The following is a 17,868-nucleotide window of genomic DNA, read 5'->3' as shown; positions in this document are numbered from 1 at the left end:
GCCAGCCGGGTCTGCCTCGCCTCTCCTGGATCGACACCCTCTACACGGCAGTAGGTCTTCCCTGCCGGGACCTTCCCTTTGTATTGATTTCTTTATCTGTGTGCGTATGTGGAGATGGGATTAGGGTTTGATTCTCTGCTCGATCTTTTGGGGGGGGGGAGAATGCTCGAGATGCCCGCCTTCCTGGCTGTTTTTTCTCTTCTGTTTTCTTTTTGGCGACGTGGGGTTAGGTGGACTTGGCATGCTGGGTTGGGGGGGGTTGCAAAGGCACAGCACCCCACCATCTCCTTCCCCTTCCCCCCCCATCATTTAATGCTTATTCCTTGCTTTTCCCAAAAAACGTCTAGGGAAGGGGAGGAGGGAGGGGAATGAATCGTGGAAGCCTCCCTCCCCCCCCCCCGATTTGGGCTCTGGGTGTCTGTGACGGATTACATAAAGGCAGGAAAGCTGATGATGAAGCAGAGAGGCTGGTGGGGAAATGGGGAGCAAAGGAGAAGGTATTGCGGGGAGATCATCCCCCCAAACCTCCAAAAAACCCCTCCAAAAACCTAGTTAAAGTCCTTGAAGCATTGCTGTGTGTGCCCCCCCCCTTAAATCTAGCGTTGCTGTTAATTACCTCTAGCATCGTGTAGACAGGTGTGAGTCACTTACACAACCAGGCTGAGTTTCTTCCCCCCCCCACACACACAGACCCTTCGCTCACCAACCTCCAGCCCTGTCTACCTGATGCTTCCTTTTTTCATCTCTGTCCCTCCATCTCCAGCCCTATCCGTTCAATCTGGGACCCCCCCCTTTCATCCCCCAAAAATGCAGGCAAGGCTTTCAGTTTGATTGCCATGAGGAATTTTTGTGGAGAGATACCATGATTGACGGTGACAGCCAGCCAAGAAGAGGTTGGGCTGGACTGAAGAGGGGAACAACTTGGGGGGAGGACCCTAGCCCTAACCCACCCCCCACCCCTCTGGCCCTCTACTTATTCTCAACCTTTGAACTAAAAGTCCTCATAACAATAATTGTGACGATGGCGATCAGAATCCCATCGGCGCTTTATAGGCACCGTGAATGTGGCGGTGGCAAATTGACGCTAATTACTCAGGTGCTGGTTGGGCTTCCGTCATGTGACCAGCACCTTGTTAATTAGTGCTAATTTGCCACCATAACTTAACTGAGTTTCTCTTGCACCTAAATTGCCAAAGCGGATTCTGGCCGATCGGCCGTTATTGCTGAACACGGACAGAGTTGCTTCTCCACATTCAGAAGGTGTGAGAGGCGTCTTCTCAGTAATCCTTCCGCAACGACCCTACGGGGTAGGCTAATTTTTTTTACATCCACATTTCTGACTATAGTTTTTTCCTGCCTTTATGGGATGCAAAATCTTTCTCCTGCAGCTTCCACGTGACATGAAGATGCATTAATAAAAGGTGATACGCAGTCTGAAGGCAGAACTATCCACCAGGAACTTTCTATACGTCAGAACAGCATTTCTCACGTTGGGGCCTTCCTGCCACGTGAGGGGCTGTTGTAGGTCAACTGGCCGTACCGCCTGGGGTGTGTGTGATGGGAATTGTTGTCCAGCCGTTTCCATGTTGGAGAAAGCTGTGATTGCATGTTAGTGTCGAACAGGCAGGCCTGTGTTCACATCCCCGTTTGGGCTGATCAGCACCATTGATGTTGCTGGACTAAGAGCTGCCTGCCCATATGGCCTTCCTCACAGGATGGTTGCGCATAGAGAATGAGATGAGGCAGAGAACAGAGCCTCCGCTCATCATCATCCTCTTCTTTTTCATTCATGGTCTCCTTTTGCAATAAACACCTCCTGCCTCCCCCCCTTCAGATCTGCTTGTAAAGAGGGGTTTCTGTTTGGGGCAGGAAAGGCCCTGGACTTCATCCAGGCCTGCCTTGGGGACCTCTCATCATCATCACCACATAGTTACGCTTTTGTTGCTGCAAAAAAAAAGAGGAAGTAATTACAAGTGAAGTGTTGTCTATATAGCAAGTGGCTTGCAAGTTCGGTTCTGGACGGAGTGTGGAACTCCAGAAAACTGGACGGTTTGGTTAGAAAGGGGTAGAGCTGTGCTTTTGACTTTGTCTGGTTGGGCAGGAGTCACGAAAACAGGAGGAAACATTGTGGTTTTGAAGATGCTCTGGGGTTTTGAAAAACGGATGGATTGTCGAGCTGGGAGGAACCTCAAGGGTCATCTAGACCAACCCACCACCAAGGGAAGAAGCCCAAGAGGGGAGGTAGAATCTTTGGGATAGAGAGGTGAGCTTCGAACTCGGGTCTTTCCAGCTGACCACCCCCACTCATCCCCACTGCCTTGGGCTGGCTGGCTTGAACAAGCCGGGCCCCTTTCCACCCACCGGATGTTGCAACCGAGCCCCGTGGAAGTCCCCAGAACAGGGGCACTCCTGCTGATGGAAGTCCTTTTGGCCAGGGGACCAGCCGGGAGGGATAATCGTAGCCCACCTCCCTCCCTGGTCCTTGTTTGAAACGGTTGGGCAGGCGGCCGCTCAATAAGGGACAGGGCGTGTGGCTACTAAATTAGGAGCCGGTGGCTACTAAATAAGGACGTGTTCCTCGAAATAAGGCGGGAGCAGCTGCCGAATGAAGTACTGCGGCCGGTGGGCTACTAAACAAGGAGCTCCTCTTTGAAATAAGAAACCGGTGGCTAGTGAGTTAGAAACAGGTGGCCGCTCAATGAAAAAATAATAATTTCTGGAAACGAGGAGCAGCTGGCTGGTTCGTGTCCACGCCTCAAACCCCCCCTCCCCGGCACAAGTCTTTTGAGCATCTTGTGATCTGGTTGGGAAGGCCTTTGTGAACAGAGTAGCCTAGTGGGTAGAGTGTGAGATCCTGGTTCCTGCCGTGAAACCTGTGTTCTCTCTCAGCCTAGTCTACCTCGCAGGGGTGTTTGTGGGATACACGGAGGAGCAGGAAAGACACCGATGCTGCCTTGAGATTCAGGGAAGAACAATGGGGGGGGTTAGCCCCATGTTATGATGTTTACATATGTGTCTGTGTATGTTTGTATTCACATATATTATAAAATTTGTAAAATTCTTATGTTTTATCGTATACACCTTATTGGAAGCCACCCAGAGTGGTCGACCAGACCAGATGGGTGGGATATAAGTCAAATAAAATAAATAATTAAATAAATAAATAAAAATTATACTTGTGGTGACATAAATTAAAAAGTAAATTTATTTTTCACACCGCTTATATTTCTGTGAGCTATATTTATGCACATCATTAGGGTTCATATTTTAGGAATTATAAGTATGCTTCGAAATGTAGCTACAATTGGTCCATGATTCATTTTTGAAATCTTAGCAGATAGGGCTTCTGTTTGGTGGAACAAAGGGTTGAAAATGTGATGAATGGCAGACTATAGACTAGAGGGTGAGAAATAGCACAACGCTGATAGCTTTAGCACAATCAATGCCCACTCAATGTTTAAACAGAGGCCAGATGGCTGTCAGCCAAGGATGGGGTGCTTGCATGTCATAATGGCCCCAAGGGGGGTTGGCTAGATGACCCCCGAGGGTCCCCTTTGGAGTTTTCGAAAAGCGGTCCTCCTCCACCCTCGGTTTCCACCCTGGCTCAATGGCTTGTCCGCGTGGAGCTTTCTCCGTTGGCCTCCCTTCCGCCGACCTGCCTCTTGCTTTCAGCCAGCCCCGTTGCTTTGGTGTCGTCCCTTGGCCCCGAGCCGCTGGGAATTTCCTCCTCACACAAGGGTTCACGTGCCCAGGGAGCTGTCCCTCGCTGGCGTTCCTCCTGCTGCCGGTTTTATTTAGTGGTGCCTTTCTCTCGTTCTGGCAGCCTGCTTTTCTCTAGAGCGATCGATCAAGCTGTGTTGAGCGGGTTTTTTCGCCCCCAAAGTGGACCCTGGAGAGAGAAGGGAAAGCTGGCAGGTGTTTTGTATAAGATGCAGCACCGCGGATGGACGGACGGACGGACGGACGGAAGGAAGGAATGGGGAGGGCCCACGGGTGCCCTACTCCAGGTTGTTGTGTGTGGTTGCAGATGAGGTGGACCGAGAAAGAAACCTGGTCATCTAAGCCAAAAATGTCCCTGGCCGCACGGGAGAGGGCCTTGTGAAGTGCCTTCTGTCTACATGCTTGGTATTCTCGGCAGGAGCAAGCTGGAGCCAGGAAGAAGAACATGTGTTGCGCACGCACGAGGCGCGGGGAAGCGTCCTCGCAGTCTTGAGCCGAGGAGCAGGTTGACGGCGACAGCCCCCACAAAAAACGGACAGAGAGGAAGGCGCTGTTGCGTGGAGGCGGGAGTGGCCCTCTGGGTCACTTTGTTCCTCTCCCATAGGATTTCCTCTTCTGATCAGGGTTGACTCTCCAGGGTCTCGCACACAAAGAGAGTCACAGAGCCGGAAGGGATCCTAAAGATCATCTAGTCCTACCCTGGTCCCATAACAAGTACTGGTGGGGTTTGGGGATTTTTTTTTAAAATCCCCTAATTCCCCATTCTGGGAGTTCAACCTGACTTAGGCTCACCTGGCAGAAAGGCCTCGCCTGGAAGACTTTCAGACCCAGCTAGGCCTCGCTCCCTTCAAGCTTCCTGTTCCTGCCCCAGGGCTGAGCTGGAAGCCTTCCTTTCTGAACAGGAAGCTAGGCCGAGCGGAGGCTCAGAGCCGTCCCAGTTAGCTGCACTGGTGTGTCTGTCTGTACAGGGTGTGACCATCGGGTAGATGTGTCCCTCTTGTTAAACTTAAAAAAAATCCAAATAACGATTAAGAAAAAGTATTGCAAAGTTTGTGACATTTTAGTTCCTGTTTCCCCATTTCTTCTCGTTTCATCTCAGAGGTAGCCCTTTTCCACGCTGTGGCAACCCACGGCTGTAGCCATGCTGGTCGAGCAACACATGTCATCCAAGCCCAGCTGGGGGGGAAAGGGAGGAGGCAGGCGTGGGGGGGACATTTTCCTGCCCATCGGTGCTTGCTGCCCCCTCCCGCGCATCTTCCAGGTGCAAGAAGCTGCATGGAGTGGGATGCAGTAGGAGGCAGTTGCCATGGCGACGGTACAGGCCTCAAGCCAGTGGCAGCCAGAGAGCCTCTGTGCGTGGGATCGCGGGGGGGGGGAAGCTAGCAAGGAAAGAGAGGGGGGGGAGAGAGATGGGTGGTGGGTGGTTTTTAGGGTGTCAGGAGGGAGCTGGGCTGTGCATTTTGCCTTCAGACCTCCCCCCCCCACACACACACCCCTCAGCCTCAAGGGCTTGGAAACCTTAAAGGGAAGCCATATTTGAAACATTTAGCTGGGCTCGGGTGCAAGCACTCCCGTCCGGGCCGAGCTGTGTCAGAACAACAGCTATTTATGTGTTTGTTCATCCTATTTTTTAAAAAAATCTTCCCCTTCTTCTTGAGAAGAATAATATTTTGGAGGTGGCTACAAACGATATTGAAAAGGAAAAGTGGAGTAGGGAGCCAAAAATGGAAAAAAGTGGAAATGGTCTCTGTCCTCCGAACCGTCAACTATGAAGTGAAAAAGTATTTCCAGTAAGCAGATTCTTCTGTATTTTATATATAGCGATTTCCTGGTCTCTTCCTCTAGCGAGCGAACCAAGGTACTGTATATCACTGGTTCTTAACCTTGGGTTACTCAGGAGTTTTGGACTGCAACTCCCAGAAGCCTTCACCGCCAACTGTGCTGGCTGGGGTTTCTGGGAGTTGCAGTTCAAAAACATCCGAGTAACAACGGTTAAGAACCACTGCTGTATATGGCTCTCTTCCTGTCCTCATGGTGCTTATCACGACAACCCTGTTAGGAGGGCTAAGTCTGAGAGGGAAAAAAATCCTGGTAAAATGGAAACACAACTGGATCTAGAGGGACCCATAATATGGATGCCCATCAGGCTCGCCCGGCATGGCCAGGGGGAAAGCCTAATGGGAGTTGTAGTCTAGAAGCTTCTGGAGGCCCAAGATCCGTCAACCCCAGATCTCAATGGGTCTGCACCTAACTCAGTTCCTCCTTTGGAAATTTTAACAGGGAGCCATTTCTGAAATACAGATTTGGTCTTTTTGGCACCTTCACCCCATAGATGTCCTATCTCTGGTTCCAAAGAGGATCTGTTATTCCGTTTGTGGGGAAAAGCTGAACTGGCAATGCAAACGGCCGACACTTACTTCCCCAGAACAGAGATGAAGAAAGCAGCGTCCAACAACAGTTTTGCATCTTTCCTATGTCCGATATTTGCATGGGCGTCACTGTCGCGCGGCGTAAGCCCTCATTCCAGAACAAGGCGAGCTTTCTGACGTTGAGAGACACACAAAAACACCTTTGAGACAGATTCCAGCCTCGCGCCCGAAACTTGTACAGTATAATCCAATAAATGAGGGGCGAGGAACGGCTGAGATGCAAGCTGTGGGATGCATCCAGGCCTTTTGACGGTAGTAATTTGGAATTCAGAGATAGACGGTTGGAAGAGGGACCCCAGAGGTCCTGTAGTCTAGCCCGCTGAACCCGGGGGGGGGGGCGGGAGGCAGGGAAAGCACTCTCCAAAACCCCGGCTATACCCCCAGCCTAAATACTGAGGGAATCCGTATTTTCCTCCGAGGAACTCTCTGCTAAGGGGGGGCTGGACTAGATGACCTCTAGGTGAATCTTTGAAACCCCCCCCATCCTAGGATTCTAAGTTTCATCTTAAATTAGGAGCCCAGAGGACCCACTCTGAAGAGTTTGGCGGCTGCTCTCGTGCCCCTAAGGGACCCGGCGCAGACGGCACCAGACTTGGAAAAAAGAGCTGATTCTGGCGTTTCGGAGCCCTGCCTCGGTTTGGGCAAGGCCAGACCCTCTCATATAGTCCAGCACCTTCCCTCCGCCCCATCGATAGTCCAGGGGCCAGAGGGTGGCTAATTGGGCCCGGGAAAAGCATTTTAAAGCCAGGTGACCTGAGCTCCACGCGGTGTCCACAGGTCTGATCCTTGCTACTTAATCTTCACAACAGCCCTGCGAGGTAGGTAAGTCAAACCGAGGATGATGAAGGGGCTTGTTTAGCTCTGCGGCCCCAGCAGAGGGTTTTGGACCTGGGTCTTTCAGAGAGAGCCGTGACCCCGTCCTGCGATCTCCCTTCCTCTCTCTCTCTCTCGCCTCTTCCTCCTCCTCCTCCTCCTCTAATGTACCCGCTGTTCGCCAGGGTGCTCTGCCACGCGCACATCGGGGGCAGCCAGCCAGCCAGCCAGCTGCCGCACGTAATTGAGGGATTTGAAGTGGCACTCAAGGAGGCGTGCTTAATTGGGGGAAATGTGGGGAAGTGTGTCAAGCCATGGGGGTGGGGGAGGCGGGGGAGGGGTTAGGCGCCGGCAGGCACACGTGCGTGCGTTTGAGTCGGTGCAAAGTGGGTGGCGGGAGATGGGTTTGCAGCAGGGAGAGGAGTGGGTGGAATGGTGCCCCCAGAGGGGGAGAAGGAAAGGCGTGCCCACGTGTTACCTCCCTGCCTCGAAACATGCGCAGGGCTTGCCTCTCTCTGCCGGTGCACCTCCGGGGTGTGGGTGTGCAGGCCTCTTCCTGAGTCCTTGATTTATTAGATTTCCATGCCACCTTTCCTCCCACATGTTCAAGGTGTGGGAGGGATGGTTCTCTCCTGCTTCCAATCTGGCCCAAGATGACCCGGTGGTAACTTTAATCTGAGTGTCCTAGGTCCTCGGTCCAGCAACATTGGCAATTATACCTGTGGTTTTGTGCCTATAAATTACGCACAAGGCATTCCTTGCTTGTAGAAAGCCAGCAGGTCAGGGAAAAGGATGAGATGCAGCTGGTCCTCCTCACTCAGGCAGAAGTCCTGGGGAAGGGCTTTCAGAAAGTAAAGCATGCAAAGTTCTTCACTCGCCCCTTCTTCAGCCCGACCGTCACCCAAAATGGGCTTCTGTTTGGCTCTCGCCTTTGGGCTCAGGGTGGCAAAGTTGAAGGAATCTGTATTGGCTTCTGAGCAGGCGACGTTGATTTTGCAGGAGGCGATGGCTCTGCTCCAGGGTTCAATCTGAATTTAAAACACAAAAAAGAACCGTCCACATTGCTGCACTCTATCTGCAAAAAACAAGTCTGACATCTCGGATTGCTCTTTCAGCATTCGGACTAAAACCCACTGGGGATTTGCTGCCTTCACTTGGGCTTGCAGCCCACACTGACCGGGCTTTGCCATTTTTCTTTGGACAGATTTCAACCACAGCACTGAGGGATATGATGCCGAGGGCAACGAGGAGCCCAAAGTTCCCCCCCCGGCGGCTCAGAGACCATGCCTTACATTGACGAATCGCCCACCATGTCCCCCCACCTCGGTGCCCGCAATCCATATGGGGGCAGCACTGGCGACAACAGGGACGGATCGGAGAGCGTTTCCCCCACCCCTGCAGACGGACTGGGTGCTGCGGTAAGTGGCTGGAATTTGAGCCGGGGTGCTGTCTCCTTTCGTTTTTACTTTTTGTTATTTTATTTACAAAAACAAACCAAGTTCAACTAAAAATAATGTTTGATTTCTGAAAAAGCGAACCTGTAAGGTGCAGGTTGCAGAAAATCGCAACTTACCAGGCTGTGTGGGAAGGGCACATAACGGGACAAAGGAAAGCTGCTTGCTGTGTTATATATGGCTGATCTCTGAGTAGGGTGCTACTGGCCAGTGCATGGAAAGTATTCCCCACATGCTTGCTGGAGAGGCATATGAGCGGGAAAGTTGCCATTAACTTACGAGACGTGCACATGAACAGTGGCTGTGCCTGTCACCGGGAACAGGGGAGACGTTTAAGCGTAAAGATATGTTCATTGTTCCCTTCTCCCCAACAGGCACTGTTTCTGTGCAACAGGGGTGGGTAACCAGACGCCCTGGGTCAAATCAGGCCTTCAAGCCAAATCCAACCCTTCCAACCTTTTCTGAGGGATTTTCTCTTTTCTAAAAGGCTGAGCTGCTTCCTGAGGGGTTTGGTTACCAGCCGTAGGAGCTTAAAAGTAAAAATCCTGCCCACCCACCCCCCTGGCACATGATCTCCGGGAATGTCTGTGACTCGAATTCAGCCCTCGAAAGGGAATTGCCCACGTTGGCTCAAAAATCTCATGCAGAGAGGTATTTTCCAGCTTGCTGCCTGTAATCTTTTCAGAAAAGTAAAACCTGTAATTTCTCCCCCTCCCCCTTCATCACCTCTGAGAATAAACCCAATACTGTAATTATCCTGTATAAAAAGGTCTGTGTTTGCATGAGGGACATGCATTAAAACTATTGTCATTTGCATTGCAGTTCATTTGTAAGTATAAACTGTATGTCTAAACTGCAATAATGGTGTTAAAGCCACACAAGAGGAAATCAGACTTTTTGAACACAGGCTGTTCTAGGATTTTGTTATCCCGGCGATTTACGGGGAAATTAAATTTGTTGGTCAAATTGGTCTATTTGACGGGGATCTTTGGCTCTTGTATAAGATGAGAGCTTAAGACACGTGACGTGGCCAACGGATATTGCTATAAACGAGGCTGTGCATATACAGTGGTGCCTCGCTTAACGATTGCCTCGTTTAGCGATGAATTCGCATAACGATGTGTTTTTTTAGAAAATAATATGCATCGCATAACGATGTTTCCTATGGGCGATTTTCGCTTAGCGAAGTTTGGGACCATGCTTCGCATAACGAATGCGATTTTAGGTCCCCTGCTTCACTTAACGATGTTTTTTTTCCAATTAAAAAAGTGTCTTAGAAGGGTCAAAAACGGTTCTAAATGCTTGGATTCGTTAGAGGACCCCTTAAGTCATGTGCAAACCTGATTTGGCTTTGATCTGACTTTTCGTTAATTTTTTGTGAATTTTTTTTTTTGGCCCATAGGAACCAATGGACCTGTCAAAATCTGACAGCTCCATGCTTTCCTATGGGGGAGAAAACAATTTGCAAAAAATTAACGAAAGTTCAGATCAAAGCCAAATCAGGTTTGCACACAACTTAGGGGGTCCTCTAACGAACCCAAGAATTTAGAACAGTTGCTGAGTCTTCATTAATTTTTTGTGAATTTTTTCTTCCCCCATAGGAAATAATGGAGCTGTCAGATTTTGACAGCTGTCAAAAGTTGGGGGGAAAAAATTCACCATAAATTAATGAAAAGTCAGATCAAAGCCAAATTAACTTTTGCATCCGTTTTAGAGGGTGCAGAAGCTAATCCAAGCATTTAAAACCATTTTTGACCCTTGTGTGACACATTTAAAATTGCAAAAATTGACTTCACAAAGCCATTAAAATGTATTGAGTCAGCTTCAATACATTCCAATGGAGGATACATTGTTTCGCTTAGCGATGTTTCCTATGGGTTTTTTCGCTTAACGACGGCAATCCGTTCCAATTGGAACGGATTAACCGGTTTCCAATGCATTCCTATGGGAAATGGTGTTTCGCATAGCGATGGTTTCACATAGCGATGTTTTTTTTGGAACCAATTAACATCGCTATGCGAGGCACCACTGTACTTTAAGCTGCTTGGGAATTAAGTGCCAGCAAAATTGGATTTTTTAAAAAACACTTGGGATCGCTGGGATTAGACTGGTTGCTCTTTTTCTATGTGTCCAAACTCCCTGGAATCTTTTTTATGTATTTATTTATTTATTTATTGAGAGAGAGAGAGAGAGAGAGAGAGAGAGAATGACGGGCTCGAAGTCAGCCAATGAATATTATGCATCTATGGGGACTTGAACTCGCCTCTCCCGGGTTTCGTCCCCAAACGTTGGTACATAAATGCGCCGCTTATGCCCAGAATCCTATTGTGACCCGGAATGGGAGCATCGGCTCTGCAATTTGTGATCCTTTGCGCCTGAGATTTACACTAGTGACGCTTTGTTGTTGTTGTTGTTTAGTCGTTTAGTCATGTCCGACTCTTCGTGACCCCATGGACTAGAGCACGCCGGGCCCTCCTTATGATGGCGCAAATGCCCTGCAGGATTCTGGCCTCCGTTTCCTGGGCATCCTGCATTTCAGAGCGTCCAGGTTTCTTGAGCAAATGACTCAAGCGAGAATTAAAAAGAGTCCGGTCATCCTTGGATACCCTGGGAGAAATCAGGTTTTTGGACTATACTTCCCAGAATCCCCACACTTGCCGGGAGATCTTAGGAGTCGTCTTCTAGAGAAGTTACTTTTCTCCCCTCCTTTCTTTCTTGGTTGAATAACTCACTTGCACATTCTTGTGTGCATCTGGTATTGCATACTATGGGGTGGGTTGCTCCACCTGGCGGTCAAAATCTGGTATCACCTTGCTTTTGGAAAGGGTTCTGAATAACCCCATTCCTAGGAAAGGCGTTTGAAGGCCAGGTGGCAAAGCTGGAGGGGGAGAGAGAGAGAGCGCAGAGAGATAGAGGTTTCTTGTTGAAGGCTGGAGGGAGAGAACCTAAAAGAATTAGTTCCCCCGCCCCAGTGCCATGGACACAAAAATCCCCCACCTCGGCGGATTCGTAGGCCCCATAGCTAAAGGGATTTGCTTAAATCCTTCTCTGCTGCTCTTTGGACTTCCTGCCCTGTAGGTTTTAACTCTGTCCTTCCAGTGTGGGAAGTGTGGTTTGCTGAGATGCCCTCTGGATCACACAAGGGTCTTAGACAACTTCAGAAACCTCTTCTCATTTCGTCTGATCAAGCCATATCTCTGTGCTGGCTCCTTCTCTTGTTTTGCCTTGATTTCAAGGCTCTAGTCCTTATTATCTTAAAAATATTCCACTGGTTATGTTTCCTTCCATCCTTCCTTCCTTTTCTCCCTCCTGCCCTCATCCTGCCTCATTGCTCCAGCGGGTTCACCCCTTCCTCATCGATCGGGCACATAAAACACATTAATTTTTAAAACCTGTGTTTGCCAGGACTGCAGAACAAGTTAAGAGCAAGTGAACTCTTTCCAACAACACCCGACCTTCTCACCACAGCCTTTTGAGGTAGGCCGAGCTCGCGTCCAACGGTGCCGTCGGCCGCCCAGTGAGCTCGGTCACAGCAGACTGGTGATCTGAACCCCCCCCCTTTCTGTTTACTGGGTGTGATATTTGCATCGCCTTGGCTGTGAAACTGGTTGAACGGGGTTTGCTGGGGTGCAATTTCATTCCCTGTTTATTTGCTGCGCAGACCTGTGAGTGCGTCTAAGTCTGCCCTGGTGAATTCCGATTATTTGGGCAGAATAATCTCATTGCTGGAGAGGAAAGGGGAGAGCCCCGTATGCAAAACCTTTGTGGTCTTGGTGGCTTAAATTTCTCTGTGCTCTGTAGCTCGTGCGCCGTTCACTTCTCGTGCCGAGATGCCCTTCTTGCGGGGGAGGCGCACGGTGGTCCTCGCCGTGGCTCTTGGGATCTGGGGCGGGAGGGAGCCGGCTCCTTTTCAGACCAGTTAGGTGCCTCCTGCTGCAGGCGGGGCGTTCCTCCCAACTCCACGTGGTGCCTTTTTTCTTCCTGGATGGGATCAAGATCTCCTCCCCCTTCTTCTTCTTCTCCTTTTTTTCAATTTTCAGCTGTCCAGTGGAACAGAGCTTGTGAATGCAGTTTTCTCCTGCCCTTTTTTTCCTCTGGTTTTTTTGTTGTTGTTGTTTTGTTTTAGTCTTAGTACATCTGGCAGCTGCTTCCTCCTTCACTCTCCCCTTGAAACAGTCACCGGCCGCTTCCTCAAAGGCAGAGAAAGAGAGAGAGAGAGAGGACACCCTTTTCGCTGGGAGAGAAAACTTTCTTTTTTCGCCCCGTCTTGTCGGGTGGAAAGGCCTTCCTGCGCCACCTGCCTCGGTTGGCGCCTCCTAACCGTGCCCCAAAGCGGGCAAGGCGGATCCAAGACAAGGCGGGCACTGGAGAAGCGGGAGGGGAATATATATATATTTTTCTTTTAAAAAACGCAGGAACAGCAAGGTGGCACACTGGAAGACGTCCGAGAAGCAGCCCAGTTCCTGGATTGCTCTCTCTTCTTCTCGTTTCTGACGGAGTTTAGTTCTTTTTGTGCCCACCGTCTGGCAAAGCTGTAGGAAAACTTGGGCTTTTTTTCCGGTTTCCCGAGCGAGCGCTGCCCAGAAATGGCTCCCGTCCTCGGAGGGGAAAGGCCCTGCCAACTTTGGGAGAAAGGCGTGCCAGCCCCGGCTTGCGCCAGGCTTTAAGGAACACTCGCTCCCCAGCGCGCAGGTTGGCAGAGAGGGAGGGGGCGGGGGGCAGGTTTGCATGCATGCAGGAAGAAGAAGCCATAGGGTACCTGAACAAGATCCTGGAAGATGAGGAGGAAGAGGAGGAGGAAGAGGAGGAGGTGGACAAGAAGCCGGGCACCCCAACCTCGGGAAAGGTGGGCGTTCAGGGGAACAGTTGAAACCGGAGAGTCGGGGGGGCAGCTGGTGTTGTGAATTGGGGAGGGGGGGTTGTCTAAGGCCTGTTTGCAGGGCAGTGTGGCTGGATTTGCAGCCTCCTTTTTTCCGAAGGAAGTGGTTTGGTTGTTGATGTTGTTTTATAGGGTTTCCTGCTTGTTCTCGCCATGGACCCAATCCTCTGGCTAGGGGGCCTGAGTTGGTGCAGGCGGCCGTGTCCCCTGACATCCTGCTTAGTTTTGTGGTTCCGTGTCTGTGCATGCTGGGAGGGGTGGTACGGATGACCCCTTTTTGCCCCGGAGCCCAGCCTCTTTGCTCTCGAAGGCTGCCTCCCAGAACCAGTCCCTGGTGTAGAGTTGCCTTTCTGGTGAAAGGGAAGAAAAAAAAAACGCTCTGCGCATGGGCAGAGGCCGCCTGGCCTGTCGGGACTCAGAGCTTTCCAGGGCTGTGCTGCTTGGGGGATTTGGGGACTTGTAGTCCCAGACGCAACATAGCCAGGATTTAGCCTGTGTGTGTAGTGCGCCGGGGTGTGTGTGTGTCTGCTTTGTTTCTTTTACCCCAGTTCTGCCTTCCGGTCTCCCTCTGTGGGTTCGTGGTCAGGGGTCAGATAAAACAGTTTGTTCTGTTAGGGAAGGAGGCGGTTCCCATTGGCACGTCCGTTTGCCCTGTGGATGTGGTCCCCGGAAAGGGAGCCAACCTTCCTGATTCCCCCCGTCCCCACTGTAGACCCCACAGGTCTTCAATGTGGGGCAGGGAGGGCTGACCTGTGGCCAGGAGTCGCCAGCCTCATTCAGCTCAGGGCGCACCCTTTCTCTCCAGAAGGGAAAGATCTGTTTTCAGTGCCAGAGGTTGGGATCTGTCGAGGCAGCCGCCCTGCGCCTTCTCCACACCCGTGCACGTCTGCCCTTTGGGGCAGGAACCTCGCCCTTGACGCTGGGCGCTGCAAAAGAGGTCCCGGGGAAACAGGTTCATTTCTGTCCTTCGTCAGGAAAGCCGAACTTAGGCTTGGCCCTTTTGGGCACGGCGAGGGGGGCCACCCGTTCTCCCTCCTCGGCCCGGCCGGGCCCTCGAGCTGGCAGCCCTTGGCACAGACGTGTTTCTGAGCTGGCACGGTTGGCGAGCGGGTCCCCCTGTGTTGGGAGGGAAGCTGGAGGAGAGACGTTGGGAAAGGGAAAGGAAGGAGGACAGGATGATGGGCGTTGTAGTCCAGGAAGAAAGGAAGAAAGGAAGATGGTCAGATGGGAATTTTGGTGAGGAACAGTGTTCGATAAAGAAAGCAAAACAAAACTCGCCAGCGCCTTGCCTGACGATGCTGACCGCCTAAATTTAGGTTGCAAATTTGGCAGGCAGGAAGAAGGGAGGGGGAAGCGTGGAAACCTGCTGTGGCACCTCCCGGGGCTCCATGATTTTTGGAGAGGGCTCTCAAGCGTTGGTGCACGCGCTTCTCAGGCGTCGTTCAGGGGAGGAGAGGCGTAGTTTGGCTTCATTCGCGCTTCACCACGGACCTGCAAGGTAGGGCAGGCCGGCCAGCAGGCCATGAGGGAGCGAGGGATCGGCCCCTAGCTTCATAGTGAACGTCATGGTGGAGGGGAGCATTTGAACCCGGGTCTCTGATTTAAGCTTGCTTTGAGGAGGGAGTCTGCTGTAGTGGGTAGAGCAGCAGCAGTGGGGTAGGTGGGTGTTATAAAATGCATGCATGCGCACGCGCACACACACACCCAAGGCACACAAAGTAAAGTGATAAAGGAGGAGAGCGGTGTTAACGCCAGGAGGCACGGAAGGACGGAAAGGCCGGGCCAAAAAGGGACCCGCTGACCGGCTCCCTCTTAAGTGACCAATAGTTGAAGAGATCATCACCACTGAGCTGTATGAAGTCTTTTGTCTTTGCTGGAGAGAAGGTGGAGTACCGCAGGACGTGAAGGATGCAAACATCGTCACATTGTATAAGAACAAAGGCGACAGGGGCGACTGCAATAACTACCGTGGTATCTCTCTTCTCAGCGTTGTAGGGAAGCTGCTGGCCCGTGTTGTGCTGAAGAGACTCCAGGTGCTTGCAGACAGAGTCTATCCAGAATCACAGTGTGGATTTCGGGCTAATAGATCCACCACTGACATGGTATTCTCCCTCACACAGTTGCAGGAGAAATGCAGGGAACAACAACAGCCACTCTTTGTGGCCTTCATAGATCTCACAAAGGCCTTTGATTTGGTTAGCAGGGACGGACTCTTTAAAATACTTCCCAAGATTGGATGTCCACCTTGACTCCTTAACATCATCAGGTCCTTTCATGAGGAAATGAAGGGCACTGTAGTTTTTGATGGCTCAACATCAGATCCCTTTAACATCCGAAGCGGAGTAAAACAAGGCTGTGTCCTTGCGCCGACCCTGTTTGGGATCTTCTTTGCTGTCATGCTGAAGCATGCCTTTGGAGCTGCAACCGAGGGCGTCTATCTCCGGACTAGATCAGACGGAAAGCTCTTTAATCTCTCTAGATTGAGAGCGAAGACCAAAGTCCAACTGAAATGCATGCGGGATTTCCTCTTTGCCGATGATGCAGCCATTGTTGCCCACTCTGCTGAAGACCTCCAACAGCTCATAAATCGTTTTAGCAAGGCCTGCCAAGACTTTGGACTAACTATCAGCCTGAAGAAAACACAAGTCATGGGCCAGGGTGTGGACTCAACTCCCTCTATTACCATCTCCACACAAGAATTGGAGGTTGTTCATGAATTTGTGTACCTTGGCTCAACAATCTCTGACACTCTCTCCCTAGATGTCGAGCTGGATAAACGCATTGGGAAAGCAGCTACCATGTTCTCTAGACTCGCAAAGAGAGTATGGCTTAACAAGAAGTTGACGGCGTACACCAAAATCCAGGTCTATAGAGCCTGTATCCTGAGCACACTCCTGTACTGCAGTGAGTCCTGGACCCTTTGTGCATGGCAGGAGAGGAAGTTGAACACCTTCCATATGTGTTGCCTCCGACGCATTTTTGGTATCACCTGGCAGGACAAAGTTCCAAATAGAGTAGTCCTAGAACGAGCTGGAATTTTCAGCATGTATACATTATTGAAACAGCGCCGTCTACGCTGGCTTGGGCACGTCGTGAGAATGACTGATGGTCAGATTCCAGAAAATCTCCTGTATGGAGAATTAGTGCAGGGAAGCAGCCCCCGAGGGAGACCACAGCTGCGTTACAAGGACATCTGCAAGCGGGATCTGAAGGCCTTAGGAATGGACCTCAACAGATGGGAAACCTTGACGTCTGAGTGTTCAGCCTGGAGGTAGGCGGTGTGTCATGGCCTCTCCCAATTTGAAGAGACACTTGTACAGCAGGCCGAGGCAAAGAGGCCATCCTAAAAGCAGCAAAACCAGGGAGCTGGACAGGGCACAGATTGTATTTGTCTTCAATGTGGAAGAGATTGTCACTCTCGAATTGCCCCTTCTCAGCCACACTAGACGCTGTTCCAAGACCTCCATACAGAGCCCGTTACCATAGTCTCTCGAGACTGAAGGATGCCTATGATGAGTTGAAGTCTCAAGAAGAACCGAGAGGCTCCCTGTCCGTTCCGCCGTTCTCTACCATCTGTCAGAACGGCCCTTATTCCAGTCATGAGAAACGGGGCGCCTGTCATTAAAATGAAAGGTAGATACCCGCAGGTCGGACCAGCCGCTGCTGAAGGTGGCCGGGCAGCCTGTTGTGGAAGGAAGGGAGGGAAGGAGTCCCGAATTCTCCCTGGTGCTTCTGGGAGGAAAGGCAGGGTCTCCACCTGAGAAACAGACGGGACGGCGCCTCAGGGAACGAGGAGGGGAGGACGATGGGATCGGGTGTCCGGGCCAGCCACGGAACAGAGCAGGAAAGCCACCCAGAACGTGGGTTAAGAAGAAGGGGGGGAGGATTGGCCACCAAGGTCTTGCAAGAGGCGAGAAGACCCCGGGCAGAGGAGAAGGCAAGGTGGCCGAGAATCCGTGACCCTTCTTTTCCCTCTTCCCCTCCACCCGGCATCGCCTGCTCAGTGTTCGCTTTCAGGTTTCTGCTCTCTGTGCCTGGCTAGACGTTTCGCCATCCTACTGTTAATGAACAGGCGCGCGCCTGTCGTTGCTTGATTTTTCCAACCTGCCCCCCCCACGCCTCTTTATTTTTTGGGACTCGTGTCTCTGCCGGGACCCGTCTTTGGCAAAGCCTCCCTCCCAGGCCAAGTTGTGATGCAAAATCTGGAAACCTCCACCTAAAAATATCCATAAAAAAAAGGCCCTGAGAAAATAGGTAAACTCAAAAGGCCGGTGTGGGCGAGGGAGGTGGAAGGATAGCGACCAAATAGCCCCAGAGAAGGAGGACCGCATGAGGAAGTACGAGAGTGCTTACGGAAGCCAGTTCACGTCGTGCCCGCTGCTGCTTGACCACGCCAAGGACTCCAGCAAGAAATTCCATAAGTGAACTTATCTGAACCTCCACCAACCGTCCGTCGGCGGAGAGGAAGAGGGAAAACTCACCGGCGGTTCTCCAGCCTGAGGGCGACGGGTCTTGACCCTTATAGTGCCTTAACCCCTCGGCCACTACCTCTCCCAGGCCCCCTCCCCCTCAC

At 51.4% G+C, this 17,868-nt stretch overlaps 1 long non-coding RNA gene across 1 annotated transcript; it reads right to left on the bottom strand.

The window, feature by feature from the left end:
* Positions 1 to 1,916: 1,916 nt before the first annotated feature.
* Positions 1,917 to 7,557, bottom strand: LOC144584669 (uncharacterized). The gene is made up of 2 exons (XR_013539070.1): positions 7,441 to 7,557; positions 1,917 to 3,889 (listed from the first exon to the last, which is right to left on the bottom strand). It is a non-coding gene; the product is annotated as an uncharacterized LOC144584669 (long non-coding RNA).
* Positions 7,558 to 17,868: the final 10,311 nt, after the last annotated feature.

This window comes from Pogona vitticeps, chromosome 1 (assembly GCF_051106095.1).
Source record: "Pogona vitticeps strain Pit_001003342236 chromosome 1, PviZW2.1, whole genome shotgun sequence".
Lineage (NCBI taxonomy): Eukaryota > Metazoa > Chordata > Lepidosauria > Squamata > Agamidae > Pogona > Pogona vitticeps.
Note: the sequence above shows the minus strand (reverse complement) of the source record. Positions and strands in the feature narration are given on the sequence as shown.